The following is a 16,398-nucleotide window of genomic DNA, read 5'->3' on the forward strand; positions in this document are numbered from 1 at the left end:
AACTTTCCGGTCTCATAGGTCACTATGGCCTTTTGAAGACGTTAATATAACATTTCATTTCATTTCATTTCTCTCTCTCTCTCTCTCTCTCTCTCTCTCTCTCTCTCTCTCTCTCTCTCTCTCTCTCTCTCTCTCTCTCTCTCTCTCTCTCTCTCTCTCTCTCTCACACACACACACACACACACACACACACACACACACACACACACACACACACACACACACACACACACACACACACACACACACACGTTTGGATGGGATAAATTTTTAGTCTTACCTTATTCATGGGCTTGCTTAGCTCACATCTTGTGCAACTTGTAATTACATGGAATTTTTTGCCGGCCCTGGACCTTTTTCATGGCCACATGTATGTGGTCCTTTTTGGGTTTACATAATGTTGGTCTCACTTAATTGGTATTAAATTATGGCTTGGTGTATAAGTAGAGTTAGGTGCCGAAGCTGGTGGTTTTACTTGCTTGTATGTTTACGCGCGATGAGCTGGATTGGGAGTTGATTCCGCCCTATTCTCGAGTTCATCTGTTGGCATTACACATAGTCCCATTTATTGCAAACTGTCTTCCAATCGATGATTGGTTGTGGATGAGCGGTGGAGCTACATTTGGTTGTACGAGCTGTGGTTTACTCTCAACCTTGATCCTTCAATCTTATATAAAGGTGAGGGTTTTCCTCACTTAGCAGGCTTTTATACATTTTGTCAGTTGTTGTTGTGGTGAGGTAGCGTTGTTTGAGTGACTGTACTCTGAGTGTGTTACGCTATGGCTAAAGGGAAAGATAAGCATAGATAAACAACTGAGGTAGCGTTGTTTGAGTGACTGTACTCTGAGTGTGTTACACTATGGCTAAAGGGAAAGATAAGCAACAAGCTTTGGAGGTTCATTTTCTGGCTTCTTCTCATGTGGAGTTCTTTGGCTTGATGGGTTAAATTTTGAAAGTAATACCTTTTTGCTTGGTAATTGAGAACTTATGGACACTTCTAAATGTGTTGTGATGTGCTTATGACATGAGTTTGCTTGCGATTTGGATGGGCGACTGGTCTAGCTAGGTTTTTTTCATGATAAAACGAATATGGTTGTGAGTAACCACCTTAAGGGGCTGGAGATTATATCAGGTGAAGATGATTCTTTGAGAATTGGATTGGTGGTTGCTTGGTATGGTAAAACATCTCACTGGTTTGTTTGATGAACATGCACTAAGGAATATTTTTCATGAAAACTTGGTTTCATGTACATGTGCTGGTTTTATCAGTTTAGGGCTAAATTATTTTTTTGATGAATACATTGGAAAGATATGTTAAGTAGACTCTTTTTGGTTGAGTACTTTTGCTGGTTTGTAGATATGACCACTCTTTTGGATTCTTCCTGGGTTGGCATGGTTATACTCTAAATTCATTAGCTTTATTTTGGGTTTTGACCTAAGGCTCATTTGGGTTTTGACCTAAGACGGTTTATTGAGAATTGGATTGGTGGGTTGTTTGGTATGGTAAAACTTCTCACAAGCTTGTTTGATAACATGTATGAAAGAATCTGTTGAGAAAACCTGCCTTCATGTATATGTGTTGGTATGATCTGTTTGGGCTAAGTTGTTTTTCCTAGGAATGTCTTGAGTTGACATGCTGAGTAGATTCTTTTCGGGTGAGTACTTTTTGCTTAACCTGGTATAAGGCACCGCTACCATTTATGTTGTTGATATGGGGTTGCTTTTGGTTTGTATTGATAACTTGGTAATTATCCTTCTTGTTTAGCAGGTATAACTTAGCATAGGGTTTTCTTGGTTGCGGCTGTATACCTTAGCATAAATAGTTGTTTATGTTCTTATTTACGGATGTCTAATGTAACTATGCTAACTTATGACTCCTTGAAACAATGGATGACATAGCTGGGTGGATATGGTTACCTGCTCTTTGCACGACTCTATAGAATTACCTATTTTCGAATATAACCTCCTATTTTCGAATCTAAAACACCTGGTTATTACATTTTCTAGTTATTCTGGACATGGACAATATGTATGGGAACATAGACATGATCTATTGTTTGTAGGTTTGCTGGTATCTTTTGCTAAAAGGAGTAAGAGGGAGTCACTTTGGTAGGGCTAGACTAAGGGTATATATTTATTTAATTTTTCTTACAAATTGGTTTGGTGGTTCCTTACTGTCTCGGCATGTTACCGTAACATGTTTGATTACTTCATATAGCGTCTGATTAATGAGAATCTCCGGCTCCTCGGATTGCTGTTGTTGCTCACTATTATGGCAGAACATGTCAGGGTTTTCTTGTATACATGAGTGTGTATATGACGGTTTTGATGCTAATAAATCCGGAAATATTCGTCTATTGTTATCAGGATATACCAAGGTATAAGCTGACTGCTCGAATGAGCACTATAGTCGATCCTATCAAGAGGGTGTAGATCTCGAAAAAGCTTAAAGCGGCTAGGGCAAAATATGTGGCCTCTTTTGCAGTTAAGAATATGGCATGTTCGAGGAAGAGAGCCTTTCTTAATAGAACTTGAAAAAATAAGGAGATAAACTATATGACCCTTAGCATAGATTTCGTCTAATGTTAATCATTGGTAGTTTTTAGGTGTTGAAGTTTTGTTTATGATGATGTAATTGGCTACCAAAGTCTCTGAAAGTTTCCGTTTCAATGATAAGTTCACTTGTACAAAAAAGTTGTACCTTTGTGGCATGGATAACAACTAGGATGCCCGTGCATCACCTACATATAGAGCCAATGCTAACAGAATGTTATGTTGTTTCTATGGGTGCAGGTGAGGGCTACTCTCTTTGGTTCAGCTTTTTGGTTGCTTTACTATTTGGAAGATTGGTTGCTGGTTCGAAGTTTGTGAAGGAATTTTTACCTTTTGGGATGGTGACTTGTACCAACCTGATGTTATTCATTTGTACAAAATCATGCTATCTAAGTTTATTTTGTACAATAAACCTTGTATTTATCTGGGTACCTTGGTCTTTGAATTTGTATATGTTCGTCTGTGGGTAAGATAAGTAAATAACTAAAACACACACAAATTGTACTTAGATCCAATCTTGCCACTGGATCAGGAACAGGCTCCTAGTATTGCGCTAGGTCAGGTTGCTCTGATGATACAATTTGTCTGAGCTAGGAGGGGCTAGCCTCACATGATCATTATGACTGTTTTTTGACCGGTTGAAGGTTGAGGCTGCTACGAGATTATTACACTACAGTGTTATCTTTATAGTTTGTTTTTTTAGATTCTTCCGTTTATAATATTTCCTTTCAAATTTCTGGGACATATCTAACTATGCCTCCATGAGGCAGTTTCCTTGTATTAGGGCCTGGCTTTCACGAGCTTCACTTTTGGTTCTTAGATGCATACAAGATGCGGAAGCATCTCCTCTCATTGTGGCCTTGTTTAGTAATCCTATTACCTCCTTGGTTCACACAGTCTTCTTTGACAAATGGGTCAAAACTTTGGTTAAAAACAGTAAGGAGAGTGTCTAAGTTATTACCGACATTATTTCTAATATTCCAACTATCTCTAAAGCTCATAAAGAGGACTTGGTTAAGTTCTCTTTGGATGGTGCTGAACTTGCTAACCTTCTCAGAAAGCAGTGTGGGCTCAGCCCGAGTTTTGTCACGTCCCTGACTATTCTGATTCTCCCACCTACCAACATTTTTTTCAGTAGGGATGTGCTGCTGTGAAAGCTGTTAAAGAGGTTTTCAGAAAGATTTATGTTCTCTTAGTGGGACTTCGCTTTTGAAATTGGTACCTGAGGTTTCCAGAATTTTCCCATTTCTACCTATACGACAAGTGGAGGTTGAATCTTTAGGGGTGGAGCACAAACTTTGGTTACTCCCTAATAAAGGTTTTCTGGCTCCTATCTCAATAGAGACCTCGGTTTTTTTTGGCAAATCTACCAGCTGCTACAATGTAGGATTCTCGGCTAAAGATACTCAAAGGAGTGCAATGTTTGGACAAAGGAGAGCTTATTAAGGCTCCGTTCAACATGTATTTTCTAGTTTCCAAGAAGTGTACATCTATTGCAGGTCTTTATGCGAGAACCAAAGGTCTCATGGAATTCAGAAAAAACAATGCTGATTATTATGTGGATTTAGTATGGAATATTTACAGACCGCATCTTAAGTGCGCTTGCAGATTTCTTGACCCTAAAGCGTCATGTGAGTTTAGCATTATATGGTTCGACCATGCAGTTTGGTATGCAATCAACAATCTAGAATCTACATTCCCAGAAAAGCCTACATCCTTTCATCTTACTCTCATCTGCTCTTGGTTAGGTGGGCAAGCCAAGGAGTTAATTTTGGCACAAATTGCCTTCATACAATTTTGTATATTGATGGTTGACATGCTCAAAGAGCTCGGAGCAAATGAACCCGGGATGCTTCTTACCACTTATGGTTCTTACAAAGGGATTAAAACTATTTTGGGTCTTCTGAAACCTAACTTTGAAGATGATGAGTCCCCTTCTCAAAAAAGACCCAACACACTTTTAACTCGAAACTCCACGTTTACTTCCTTTCTTACCCCCTCTTCGTCTGCTGACTCCAGTTTTGGAAGAGGAAAGTCTAGAAGCTTTACAAGAGGAAGGGGTCGGGGGTTGCCTATTAAACATCTTTTGGAAATGTGATTGTGCTGGTAGCAGTCAATGAGATCGGGAGGCGCTTTCTACCAAGCAAAACTGGGGATTGTAGTGCAAATTCCATTCATTGTCATTTCACCAATACAATTTTGGATTTCTTTTCACCAAACTCAATTTTTGTTGAATGCTTTGATTTGATATATGGTAATCATTCTGTGATTGAAAATGTGGTGTTTGGTTGGAAATATTCTGACCCTATTAAGTGTTTTGTGTAATCAAATGAATTTTTGAGACATGAACCTATTTTAAGATGTAAATGCAAAAAAATTACCGCATACTGCAAGGATTTTGGTATACTTGGTGTACATGTCTGTACGACAAACCTAATTATTATTAAGGTTTCTTCTCTTCGAGATTTACTTGTAATGGGTTTGAATCATATACTTGTAGAGCCTCTGAATTCTAGAATGGCACTGTCCGCACTACTGGACTGTCTGGCTGACTTGGCCTTAACGCTCCCATTGGAGCAACAGATCCTACAGGATCTTGTCCAAAAACTTAAGACGGTCTTTTTTCAAAAGGTTAGTCTTTTGCCAGATAAATGGCTCAGCTTGGATACTACTTGGGTCACTCCAAAAATTATGCAAAACTGCCATGAGGTGACTTGTGATTGGTTTATAGTCGGTCTCGATAAAGCTGCCAACATTGTATCAGTTATTTGTAAGAAGCTTGTTTATGAAGCTGCCCTGGTAAGGTTGGGTGGAAATGAATTTGAAAAGGCAAATGAAACACTAAAGGATGTGGCTTTAGCTTTGCTGAGAGATTTGGACAATATGGGATACAATGAAACTTCAAGTAAGCTTCCCGTGTTGTTCCCGACTTTTAAAAAACACAAACAAAAGTTCCGATGGATTTTTGATGCTTCAAACAATATTTTTCTTGTGTTACAAAAGATGTTACTTCCTGCCTGAACCTAGTCATGACAGAGGTTTGCAATCTTTGTGCTAAACGAAGAACAAACCTTAAAAGATTCAGTGGTATAGAGTGTTGTACTTTCTGGCTTGCTAAGAATTCATCGGCGGTGTTTATCAACTTGCCTACGGATATCTATTGTATCTTCACCGTTGATACTACACAATGTTATGAAAACATTCCTCTCTCAGGTTATTCAACCCTCTAGGAGTGCTAGATGAGATTATCAACTTGGCTTTTTCTAACAAAAAAACACAAGGGTTTGAAAAGATCTCACTGGTAAGAACACCTTGTTGGGTTAAAAATTCAATCAAAAAGCCAGCGCTGTGCTTTGACAAAGTTACTCTATGGTAATTAAATGGACATTGCAAAATTGCTTTGTTCAATTAGGGCCAAATTGTTGTAGACAAAAGATGGGAATACCTATGGGATTCTCCTGCTCACGAATAATGTGCAATCTATACTTATTAATTTTTGAATACAAATGGTTGTGTTAAAAAATGAAACAAAATGAGGAGGCCAAACAACTTTTAGTCTTCAATAACACGTTTAGATTCATGGAGGATTTATTGAGTGTTAACAATCAGCCTACCTCTCTATATATGATAAAACTATTCTTAAAAAAACCCGCTTTTTAAACATGAAAATTCAGCTTCACTCTCCCTTTATTGGACAATACACTACACGCTTCTTTTGAAAGCGGGATAATTTGTCTTTTAATCCTGCTGAATTTGTTAAGAGGAAAAGTAACAGACCTATAAAAAATGAGCGTAATACCTGCTTAGGTATTCTGTTGCTTATTATATACTCATCTATGTATAAACTTTTTGTCCAACTTGAAAGGGCGTGATCAATTGGCAATATCTCCTCATAGACCTGTATGTTTCTTCTCTCCCTCCTGGCCCTGGCAATCTATTGATGCCACGGACTGCTTGCCTCATTGGAAGGTTGCACCAACACTGCTCCATCACGTTGCACCACAAAGACTTGCTAAGATCTGGTAAAAATTTGCCAACGGAATCTATGTGAGACATTTGGTCGAAGACCGCACAATATGGCAAAAAGCTCACGATAGTGGAAACTAAGGTTCCAATAAATGTGCACTGCTACAAAATTTGATGGACCTTCTCTCTTGTTTAGTAGGTATAGCTCATCATAGGGTTTTCTTGGCTGAGGCTATATACCTTAGCATAAATAGGTGTCTATGTTCTTATTTACGGATGTCTAATGTAATTCTGCTAACTTATGACTCCTCTAATCAGTGGATGACATAGCTGGGTGGATATGGTTACCGGCTCTTTGTAGGACTCTGTAGAATTACCTATTTCTGAATATAACCTTCTATTTTCAAATATAAAACACCTAGTTATTACATTTTCTGGTTATTTTGGACATGGACAATATGTCTGCGAACATAGTCATGATCTGTTGTTTGTATGTTTGCTTTATCTCCTAGTATCTTTTGCTAAAAGGAGTAAGAGGGAGTCACTTTGGTAGGACCGGACTAAGGGTATATATTTATTTAATTTTTCTTATAAACGAGTTTGGTGGTTCCTTACTATCTTGGCATGTTACCGTAGCATGTTTGATTACTTCATATAGCGTCTGGTCAATGAGAACACTTCAAGAGGTCACTTAAATTCTGGTGTCAAATTACCGACGCCAACGGCGGGCGTTGATATATGTGTAGGTAAGTATGGAGGGAGATGCAATTTTAAAAAATTTTCATTTTTAAATTTTCGAGGGGGTCTACCGATACCTGTTCCGATGCCTGTTTCGACACCTATTCCGATGCCTGTATCGATTTTTGTACCGTCGGACCCTGCAAAAAATGAACCTGCGGGCTTTCCTTGCACATTTCGCTTATTCTTGTGCCTTTCTCTTGCTCTCTTCCTCCTCACCTCTTGCAGGTCTGGTGCGAAACAAGTTGTCGGAGGTGCTAATCTTGCTCATGGACTACTCCATAGCTCTAAGGTGAGATTGTTTTCAAGTTTACTTGTAGGTTTAGGGTTTAGGGTTTAACTGCATGGTGTGTGTGTTTGTGTGCGTACGTTTTTTGCAGGTTCGAGGACGTTTACAACACGTTTTCTTGCTCAAATAGGCCGCATGTGAGTGCTTGAACTTTTAATGCATATTAAATTTTATTTAGATTAATTTGTATATTGATAAAAGAAAATTTCATGCCTTAAACTTTCATCCACTAATGGTTTCAGAAATGATCCGAAGACATCACAGGAAGACTTAATAATATTTTTGTAGCTTTGTGGAATAAACAAGACTGACATGATATCCATAGAGTTTTGTTTTCCAGCATTGAGCACCATAATCTCCACAACCCCACAACTTTTTTGTGTGGTTCTTGATGTTTGAAACCCGTCCCAATGCAACAAGAGAGCTATATTTCTAGGGTCACCCTGCTTATGCACACCAACAATAAGAGTGAGTAAGGACATTCAGTGTACATTTTGCTAAGAAAAAGAGGAAGATAGACATCATTACCTTGCACAACCTTTTCTCACATTTGATTTCTTCCTTGCATTCGGAGCAGATAAAAGTGTACACTGCTCGCTCAGCATCCCATGCATCTTCAAGTTTTTGAGAGTGTTTGTCAAAGGGAAAAGTCGTGTAAGACTTCTTACATCCAGGTGTAGAGCAAACAATTGGCAGCTCATATGTTGACAATGGGTCCCAAAAGTTCTTCACTCCTTGGAATTTTGTTCCATCCCAAAAGTTCTTTATATGCCTTCCCGTAGAAAATGCATCTCCCTGACACCATTGATTTTTATGGCGCCACAAACTCAATAGCTCATGACAAAAAGTTCTACTTCTTGTAAGAAGCTTCAGTTGAGGTCCTATTGCAATATAATCAAAAGCAAGCATTCACTTTCTTGGCTTTGTGCATAATGTGACTTTTCACAGCAAGTAATACAGTCACGTTTAAGCCTTTTGGAGTTTGAAGCACCTGAACAGACACACCTTAGAACCTCTCCTACAAAGTTGTCCTCTATACTTGGGTAAAGAAGTTCGGGTGCGTGCTTTGCTCCATTACTTCCTGTACAAATACGATAACGAGAGGGGGTCACCATCCCCAAACCTCTCAGCATTGTTTGGAATTGATCCCAACACGCGGGTACTTGCACCCTCCAAGCTAACCTTCCCATGTCTTTGGCAACTGAACCAACAATTTAGCTAGCTTCTTTTTGAAGAGTAGTTCTTTACCCTAGCTCCACCAAGGTCACCAAACAGAAGACTTAGCATTTGATCTTGAACACCTATCGGCATTTTATGTTCATCCCATAAACTTTGAAGTTCTACTATTCTCTCTATTAGTTCAAAGAGAACAATAGATGTCCCTTCCTCATTTTCCTCCCTACTATCTTGCACGCTAGCATCAGCCTGTAAATGGTCATCACCATCTACATGATGGTCACCGCCATTTGAATCTTCCATTTGCCCTTCCTCCACGTTGAGACCTTCACTCAAGGAAGGTGCTACATGTGGCACATCTAAACCAAAATGGAGCTTCAAGCTCCCAAATCTCTTTGAAAGAATTTGGTGTTGATAAAAGGTTGAAGTATGCACAAACCGCCCGCCATAGCAATAAAAAGAACAGTTACAGAAATCCTTCCTTCCATCACTACTGGACTCTTCAGTTCTTTTTACATGCCGATCTTCTGTTCGGTTTGTGATGTTATGTGTGACATCAAAATCAATGTCACTTTGTACCCTTCTACTCTTGGTCACAGAAGGATGTAACCTTCCTAATGTAACGCTTGCTCACATTGGGAGCAGAATACCTGATAGGGAGCATGATAGATTTGAAAGTCGTCAACGCCTATGATCGACGTGTGATTAAAAATTGCAACATGTGTTGCTTGTGTAGGTGATTGCGTCTATGCCTGCATAGGTGATTACATCTGGAGAGACATGCCGGACACGAAGCTCCTCAAGCACTTTTTGTGCTTTCTCAAGCACACCACATTTAGAATACATATCGATCAAGAGAGTGCAAAGCACAACATCTTTTTTCTTGCATAGGGCCACATGCCTTCAAGATACATGCATAGGTGATTGCATCTAAATAGAGGCCCTCGCTTCACATCTGCTGACATTGCAAACAGAACACCTGATAGGGAGCATGATAGATTTGAAAGTTGTCAACGCTTGTGATCGACGTGTGATTAAAAAAGCTTGTGACATGTGATGCTTGTGTAGGTGATTGCATCTATGCCTGCGTAGGTGATTGCATCATGAGAGAGGCCCTCACCTCGCATCTAGATTTTTACTGCAACGATTAAAAAAGCACGACAGAGCCACATGCTTTCCAGGCGCCTGTGCGTAGGTGATTGTATCTGGAGATAGGCCCTCACTTTGCATCTGGATTTTGACTTCCACGCCATAGCTGCTAATTAACCTCCTAATAAGTTGCTTAAGCCTAGGGTAAATGCACACTATTTTGGAGCACAGAAGAAAAGAATGGAAAGAGAAGGGTAATCTGTAGACCCACATCCAGCAATGCTGTTACTTCCTGCAGTACTAGCTAGAAAGAAGTCTCAACCTCATGTAGCAGTTACTCCTGTGAGTATATGTGTGTGCGGAAATTATAGCGTGTTGCAATGATGGCTTTGGTTGAAAGGAGGAGCGTCAAAAGATGTTACTAGCTTCATAGCCTTCTCTCTCTCTCTCTCTCTCTCTCTCTCTCTCTCTCTCTCTCTCTCTCTCTCAAACAGTAGCCAGAGACAAACTTGAAGACAAAGCTCTGAGCTGCTTCTGGGAACTTGCAAACTGATTGTGGAGAAGATCGAATTGCTGCTGAGAGCAAAAGATGCTACTAGCTTCATAGCCTTCTCTCTCTCTCTCTCTCTCTCTCTCTCTCTCTCTCTCTCTCTCTCTCTCTCTCTCTCTCTCTCTCTCTCTCTCTCTCTCTCTCAAACAGTGGCCAGAGACAAACCTGCAGACAAAGCTCTGCGCTGCTTTTGGGAACCTGCGAAGTTCGAACTACTTGTGGAGAAGATCGCATTACTGCTGAGAGCAACGTAGAATGCTGTTTTTTAAATTCACTTGGCAGTTGGTAGCTTTTGACGGTGTAGTCGTAGTTCTTTTTAGAGCTTTTCATCGCAGTGTTTTTTTTTTAATAGAGTAGCCACATGGGTTAATGAGAGCGCAGTGCTGCGATTTTACCTCCTACGCTAACGAAGTAATGAAGTTTTTGAATAATGCTCTAGATCTTAATTTGAGCGTGACACAAAAATGAACTAATGGTTTAGTCTTCACATTTGTAGACGAGGTCTAGATGAGTAGCTTGAAGTTTGCATGTACAAAGGAGAATTGAGGTAGATCTATTTGGGCATCAAATTGATGGCAAGAACCTCTAAAATATAATGTGGATGTGTGGAATAACATGTCTAAAACTGAAAGGATTTTTCAATGAAATACAAGAGAAACCTCATGAGCCACAATAACATCACAAACAGCTTATTAAGGACCCACAAACACAACACTATGGTTGCTAGACCCAATAAAAAAATGAAGTTGACCACATGCTATCCAAGTGTCTCTTTGGTCAATAGAGTATATCATCACAAGCTGGCAAGATGGCACAAACCATACCCAAATGGAGAAACTGCTTTCTCATTGTAGAAAATATTTAGTTAAATTCATCAGCGCCCTTGTGATCATTTATGTACTTTCTCTTTCACCCTCAGTTTGATATAGAACCGAGCTTGTTATCCTTACCATACTAATGTGTTGAAGCCTATGTACTTCTTGTGATAAAAGAAGGGATAAAGTTTGCAAAGTGTAACTCCAAATATCAATAAGGATGTCTGGTATCTTGCATTTAGTAAATGAATAAAATGCTTTTGTGAATCCCTAACAAAGGGTTCAAATAACTAGCAATGACATTTGAATAGAAAACACGACAGTTCATGTTTTTGTAATAGAAAAAATCAGCACTTGATAAGATCTTCTAGAGTCATAGCATTGAAATAATCCACTGTTTTTTTTTGAATGAATTGTTTAAGATATGTACTTGAAAAGGTGCAAATTATCTTGACGTTTTCTTTATGATTAATGGTGTTTTTTTGTGTGTTTAGATAGTTTAAAGTGTCAAATAAGATTAACCTTGCAGGGACCCTTTTGAAAATGAAACCTAAATTGGTGTTCTAATAACAATTTGGTCTTATTCAAAGGGTATGATTGTATGGTTTATAGTTCAAAGTAACCAATAAAAGCGCAAAGCTCAAGTCTCATTTTTAAAATGGGACTTGAATAAGTCCCAAAACGCCTAATTAAATTGGTGTTATCAACAAAGCAGCTTCTTGAAAACTCTGAAGAAATCTAGGTTTTAAATACACCTCCACATTGATATTTTGACCTTGTATTCTAGCACAATATCGAAGATATAAAGTTATAACTTGACACTTGTTGCCCAAGCTTATGGACATATTTTGAGAAGTTAATGAGACTTTTAAATAATCAACACAACGTGGACTGTACTTGTAGGGTATCCAATTTACATTTGAATTGGATGTTTTTTTTTTGTATAGATTGTGATCTACTTTGTGTTTAGAATTGTATCATTAATTATTTGGATGAATATAACATAAATTGTTCAAAAAATCTACAATAATCTCCATCATCTTGTAATATCTTTTCCTCTCTAAGGACAATGTGTGCAGTTGTGGTACTTGCAGATCAATGATAGAGTGTGTGAGATATAAAATGTTTTGATCCCTTCCCTTTTATAGTTTCGTCTACAACTATGAGACTTTATTTTGTTTCCTTATTTATATTAGCAACAAATATATCAATTAAGAAACTTAGTTGAGGATCGAGCGAGTAACCATGATATTTGTCAATAATTAGTTGTTTAACTATGCTTAATGAATTTTTACTAAAATGAAATTAGGGGCAGACAAACTTACTACAATTACTTGATCCATAGTAAGTGGTAAATTACTAGATGAAACACCCTTTGCTATATAGGAGTTTATAAACTACCAGATGAGGATGCCAAAGAGCTAGCTACTATATAGGAGTTCATAACTTACTAGATGAACTTACTAGATAAGGACATCCAAGAACAGGTTTCTATATAGGAGTTTATGACTTACTATATGAACTTACTAGATCAACACGTCCAAGAGCAAGTTACTATATAGGAGTTTGTGATTTGCTAGATGAATTAGAAAATTGCTAGCTTACTTGTTAGATTAAATGTGAAAACTCCTACTTGTAACTAAGAATTATTGAGCATGTACTCTAACTTGCTATCTAGAAACACGTCCATTAAAGCTCCTTGTGAATGTAGTGACATGGAGTGCATAATTGCTAGCAAGCTTTGCAGACCACGATGATGGACATGTTTATCATAGACAGATTTAAGGCCAGACTCATTGGAAGCACCCTTGTTGATATGTATAGCAGATGTACTGGCAGCATGAAAGATAGTTTTTGAAAGTCGTGGTTTGGTATCGTGGGGTGCAATGATATCCGGCGCCCAGAAGATCTCTGTGACCAGGGTGGAAGATTCTGTCCATATTCATCCTATGGAAATTGGCAGGGGCATGGCGCACAGCTCGGTTCAAATGTCATTCTTATATATAAACATACCTAGCTACCCCTTCTGGTATGCAACATGTTTTCTGGTATCCTCGTTTTCGTTAGATTCGGACCCAGATGCTCTCTCTCATCTCCTTAATCCTCAATATGGGAGACTTGTGCTGATTGTACCATCCCTTTTCTGCACCATGTCGATCGCGCAAGTGAGCGAAAGGGAGGCGAAGTTGGCGGAATGACGTAGACGAAGTTGCGGATTGTTTCCCATGAGGAGACTCTGCATGTAGGTGTGTGTTCAAAATTGTTTTGCATCTATAGCTATGGTAGCTCAGTGCGTGTAGAAAAATAGCACAACATTGGACGACGTTTTCAGAAGCGCTGGCCAACATCAATATACAATATCATGCAGCTAGCGTCCAACTTGAAAGGGCATGATCAATTGCCAATATCTCCTCATAGACCTGTATGTTTCTTCTCTCCCTCCTGGCCCTGGCGGTCTATATTCTACTTGCCTCATTGGAAGGTTGCACCAACACTGCTCCATCACGTTGTACGACAAGATCTGGTAAAAATTTGCCAACGGGTCAATCTGTGTGAGACATTTGGTGGAAGACCGCACAATATGGCAAAAAGGCGCTCACGAGAGTGGAAACTAAGGTAATTCCAATAAATGTGCACTGCTACAAAATTTGATGGACCTTCTCTCTTGTTGGATTCAAATATAGTTCATAGATGTGCTCAAGCATCTATCTCACCCATCCTCGTGGCTATAGCTACAGCAAACAAATCTATGCACAGGCGCCAAAGGCCCAAAGGCCATCCCTTTTCTTTTTTGCAAGCGGGGGTAACTTGCCCACTTCTGAAGAATCGATCGTTGGTGGAAGAATTCCAGAAAGCTATTACTGTCCTTTGCAGGCAAGGCAAAAGTTCAGTCGAGGCTCTAACCAAGTAATTAGCAGCAGGCAGCAGAAACATGGAAGCATGTGATGTTGCTAAGTTGGCGTCGTGTGTCGACCACTGATCCGGCCGTTTGTCTGATCTCCAGCTGGCGAAGATTTCACAGAACTTGTACGAAGAGACGCCTTCTGTGAATCTGTACCACCCACTTTGAGCATGTGAAGAATCTTCGTCTGCAAAATGGTCGTCCCGTGTCTCGTCAGCCATGCATAATGTACTTGCATTCCAACAGAGTCACGCATACCATACCGCACATTCGCCAATTTGTTTGTGTCTTATGAGATAACCTTTGCAGAAACAATGTGACATGCATGGGCTGGCAACAAAATCAGAACAGTTGCATACTTTGTTGGACAGTCATGGTGCTCACGTTTCTCTCTCTCTCTCTCTCGCGCGCGCGCGCTCTCTCTCAGACGGGGCCCCGCGTTCACGTATTAAGTGAATATATAATGTCTATTATAACAGCGGCTTGCCGACATCATCAGGGGTGGTGGCGCAGTTGGCTAGCGCGTAGGTCTCATAGCTCTGAGGTATCCTGAGGTCGAGAGTTCGAGCCTCTCTCACCCCAAGTGTTTTTGTTCCTCCTGGAACGAACCCTCATGTTAGCTAGTAGGGCACGGTGGCAAAAAATTCAAATGAGTATGCATGTGGTAGCTAGTAGTATATATAATAAGCCTTATTAAGGTCATGCAAATGCCATTCATTAAAGCGACACAACCAACCACTACCTTTAGCCACGATGGTCGAACGCATCAAAAACCGTCACAATCACTCAAAGAGTCTTGCTGGAGTGAGAACATTCCTTGACATTTGTGGCTTCTTTTACTATTTTGCTTCAAAGATCGAGATTCAGCAAGAACTTCCTTCGCTTTTGCTGTGGCGTCACATGAAAGGTTGAGTTATGTACTAGCAAATGCATAATAGATTGTATGCATTGGATGTGACATCCACGTAGAAGGAAAGCACACACATGATAAAATTGCACATTAGGTCTCTTGAAATTGCATGCTGGGTTGACCGCGACCTTGAGTGCTCAATTGAAAACTTTAGAGCTTCCCTTACCTTTCTCCTCTACCTTGGCATGTCTACCGGTTCACAACTTTAGCCAATTCAAATGTGAATTTGTATAGGTGTCTCATTGAAGTCCTCGTTCCATACCAGTTTCACACACCTCCCACTCTTTCTATCAATAACGCTGGGGAATCCACTCTTTATAGAAAACAACATGCCCCCTACGAGCCGAGAGTCTCCAAATATCGTAATCATGGTCCTCCTCCTTAGGCTTAAAAGAACTATAATGAAAAAACTCATATGCCTCTATTTCACATGTAGGGTTTTGTATGGTTCTTTTGTGCTTTTCTAACATTCCTTTACTATCAACATATCTTGATGGGGTTCTCCTCCTTTTTAAGCCTCAAATAACCCTGCCACTATAAGAGAGAACAAAAACCAAGAAGAAAGAGTGAAAGATTTCACGCTTTTTGGATTTAAGACGACACTAGTGCATCATGTTTATATGCACAAGGAGCTTCACCTCCGTTTCTATGCACATAGCTAAATGTAAGAGATTCGTATTAGTATACACTAAATTATTGAGTGCTCTTTCCACTTTGCTTTTGTTTGTTTTTGCTACTCAGCTCTTATGATTGTTTTCTTTTCTTTTGTCCTACTATGTATGGATCCAGATGCATTATCTGGGGGTTTGAATTGGTCCCTTTAAATCAAAAAATGGATGATTATACTGAGAACCCCGTCCAAAACATTGATGTGTGGATGAGCAGTGAACACCTGGCCACATTCAAGATAAGATCCATGTGCACATTGCACCAACTAAAGGAGGATCTACAGAATGAATAGATAGATTTGCCTATAGCTGTTGTTTTTTAGATAATTGGCAAGGATTATTTCTTTCTTTCATTCATTTTTTTCTTTTTTGTGTCATAATTTTACTTTCTAGATAATATGGCTTGTAGGTCGTGAGAGGGATTAAAAAGAAATTTCTATGCAAGGAAGTGCGAAAAGGGATTGTGTATCTACTTCCAAGTTAAAGCATACTTCCTAGTTAGAGCCCCATCCTTTTGTCAGTATTGTTGATAGGATGTATATTTCTGGCGCGCACTCTCCGAAGAGCGCTTTTTGAGAGTCCGCTGAGAAATTCCATCAGGGTTGAGAATCCTCTCTTTTTTTTCCTCACCCTCTCTCTCTCTCGCTCATAGAAATTTTCCCTTGCGAATAAACCTTGATCAAACATTTATTATTCAAAAATATCTCTCTTTTCTCTCATGCATACTCATACACAAGCACAA

At 39.4% G+C, this 16,398-nt stretch overlaps 1 non-coding gene and 1 pseudogene across 1 annotated transcript; both read left to right on the forward strand.

Annotated features, from left to right (window-relative positions):
* LOC147428254 (uncharacterized) overlaps positions 1-16,398 on the forward strand; it is a 54,367-nt pseudogene that overhangs the window by 8,630 nt on the left and 29,339 nt on the right.
* TRNAM-CAU (transfer RNA methionine (anticodon CAU)) lies at positions 14,577-14,660 on the forward strand. Its single transcript is given in 2 exon segments — positions 14,577-14,614; positions 14,625-14,660. It is a non-coding gene; the product is annotated as a tRNA-Met (tRNA).

This window comes from Adiantum capillus-veneris, chromosome 23 (assembly GCF_014529385.1).
Source record: "Adiantum capillus-veneris isolate H3 chromosome 23, ASM1452938v2, whole genome shotgun sequence".
Lineage (NCBI taxonomy): Eukaryota > Viridiplantae > Streptophyta > Polypodiopsida > Polypodiales > Pteridaceae > Adiantum > Adiantum capillus-veneris.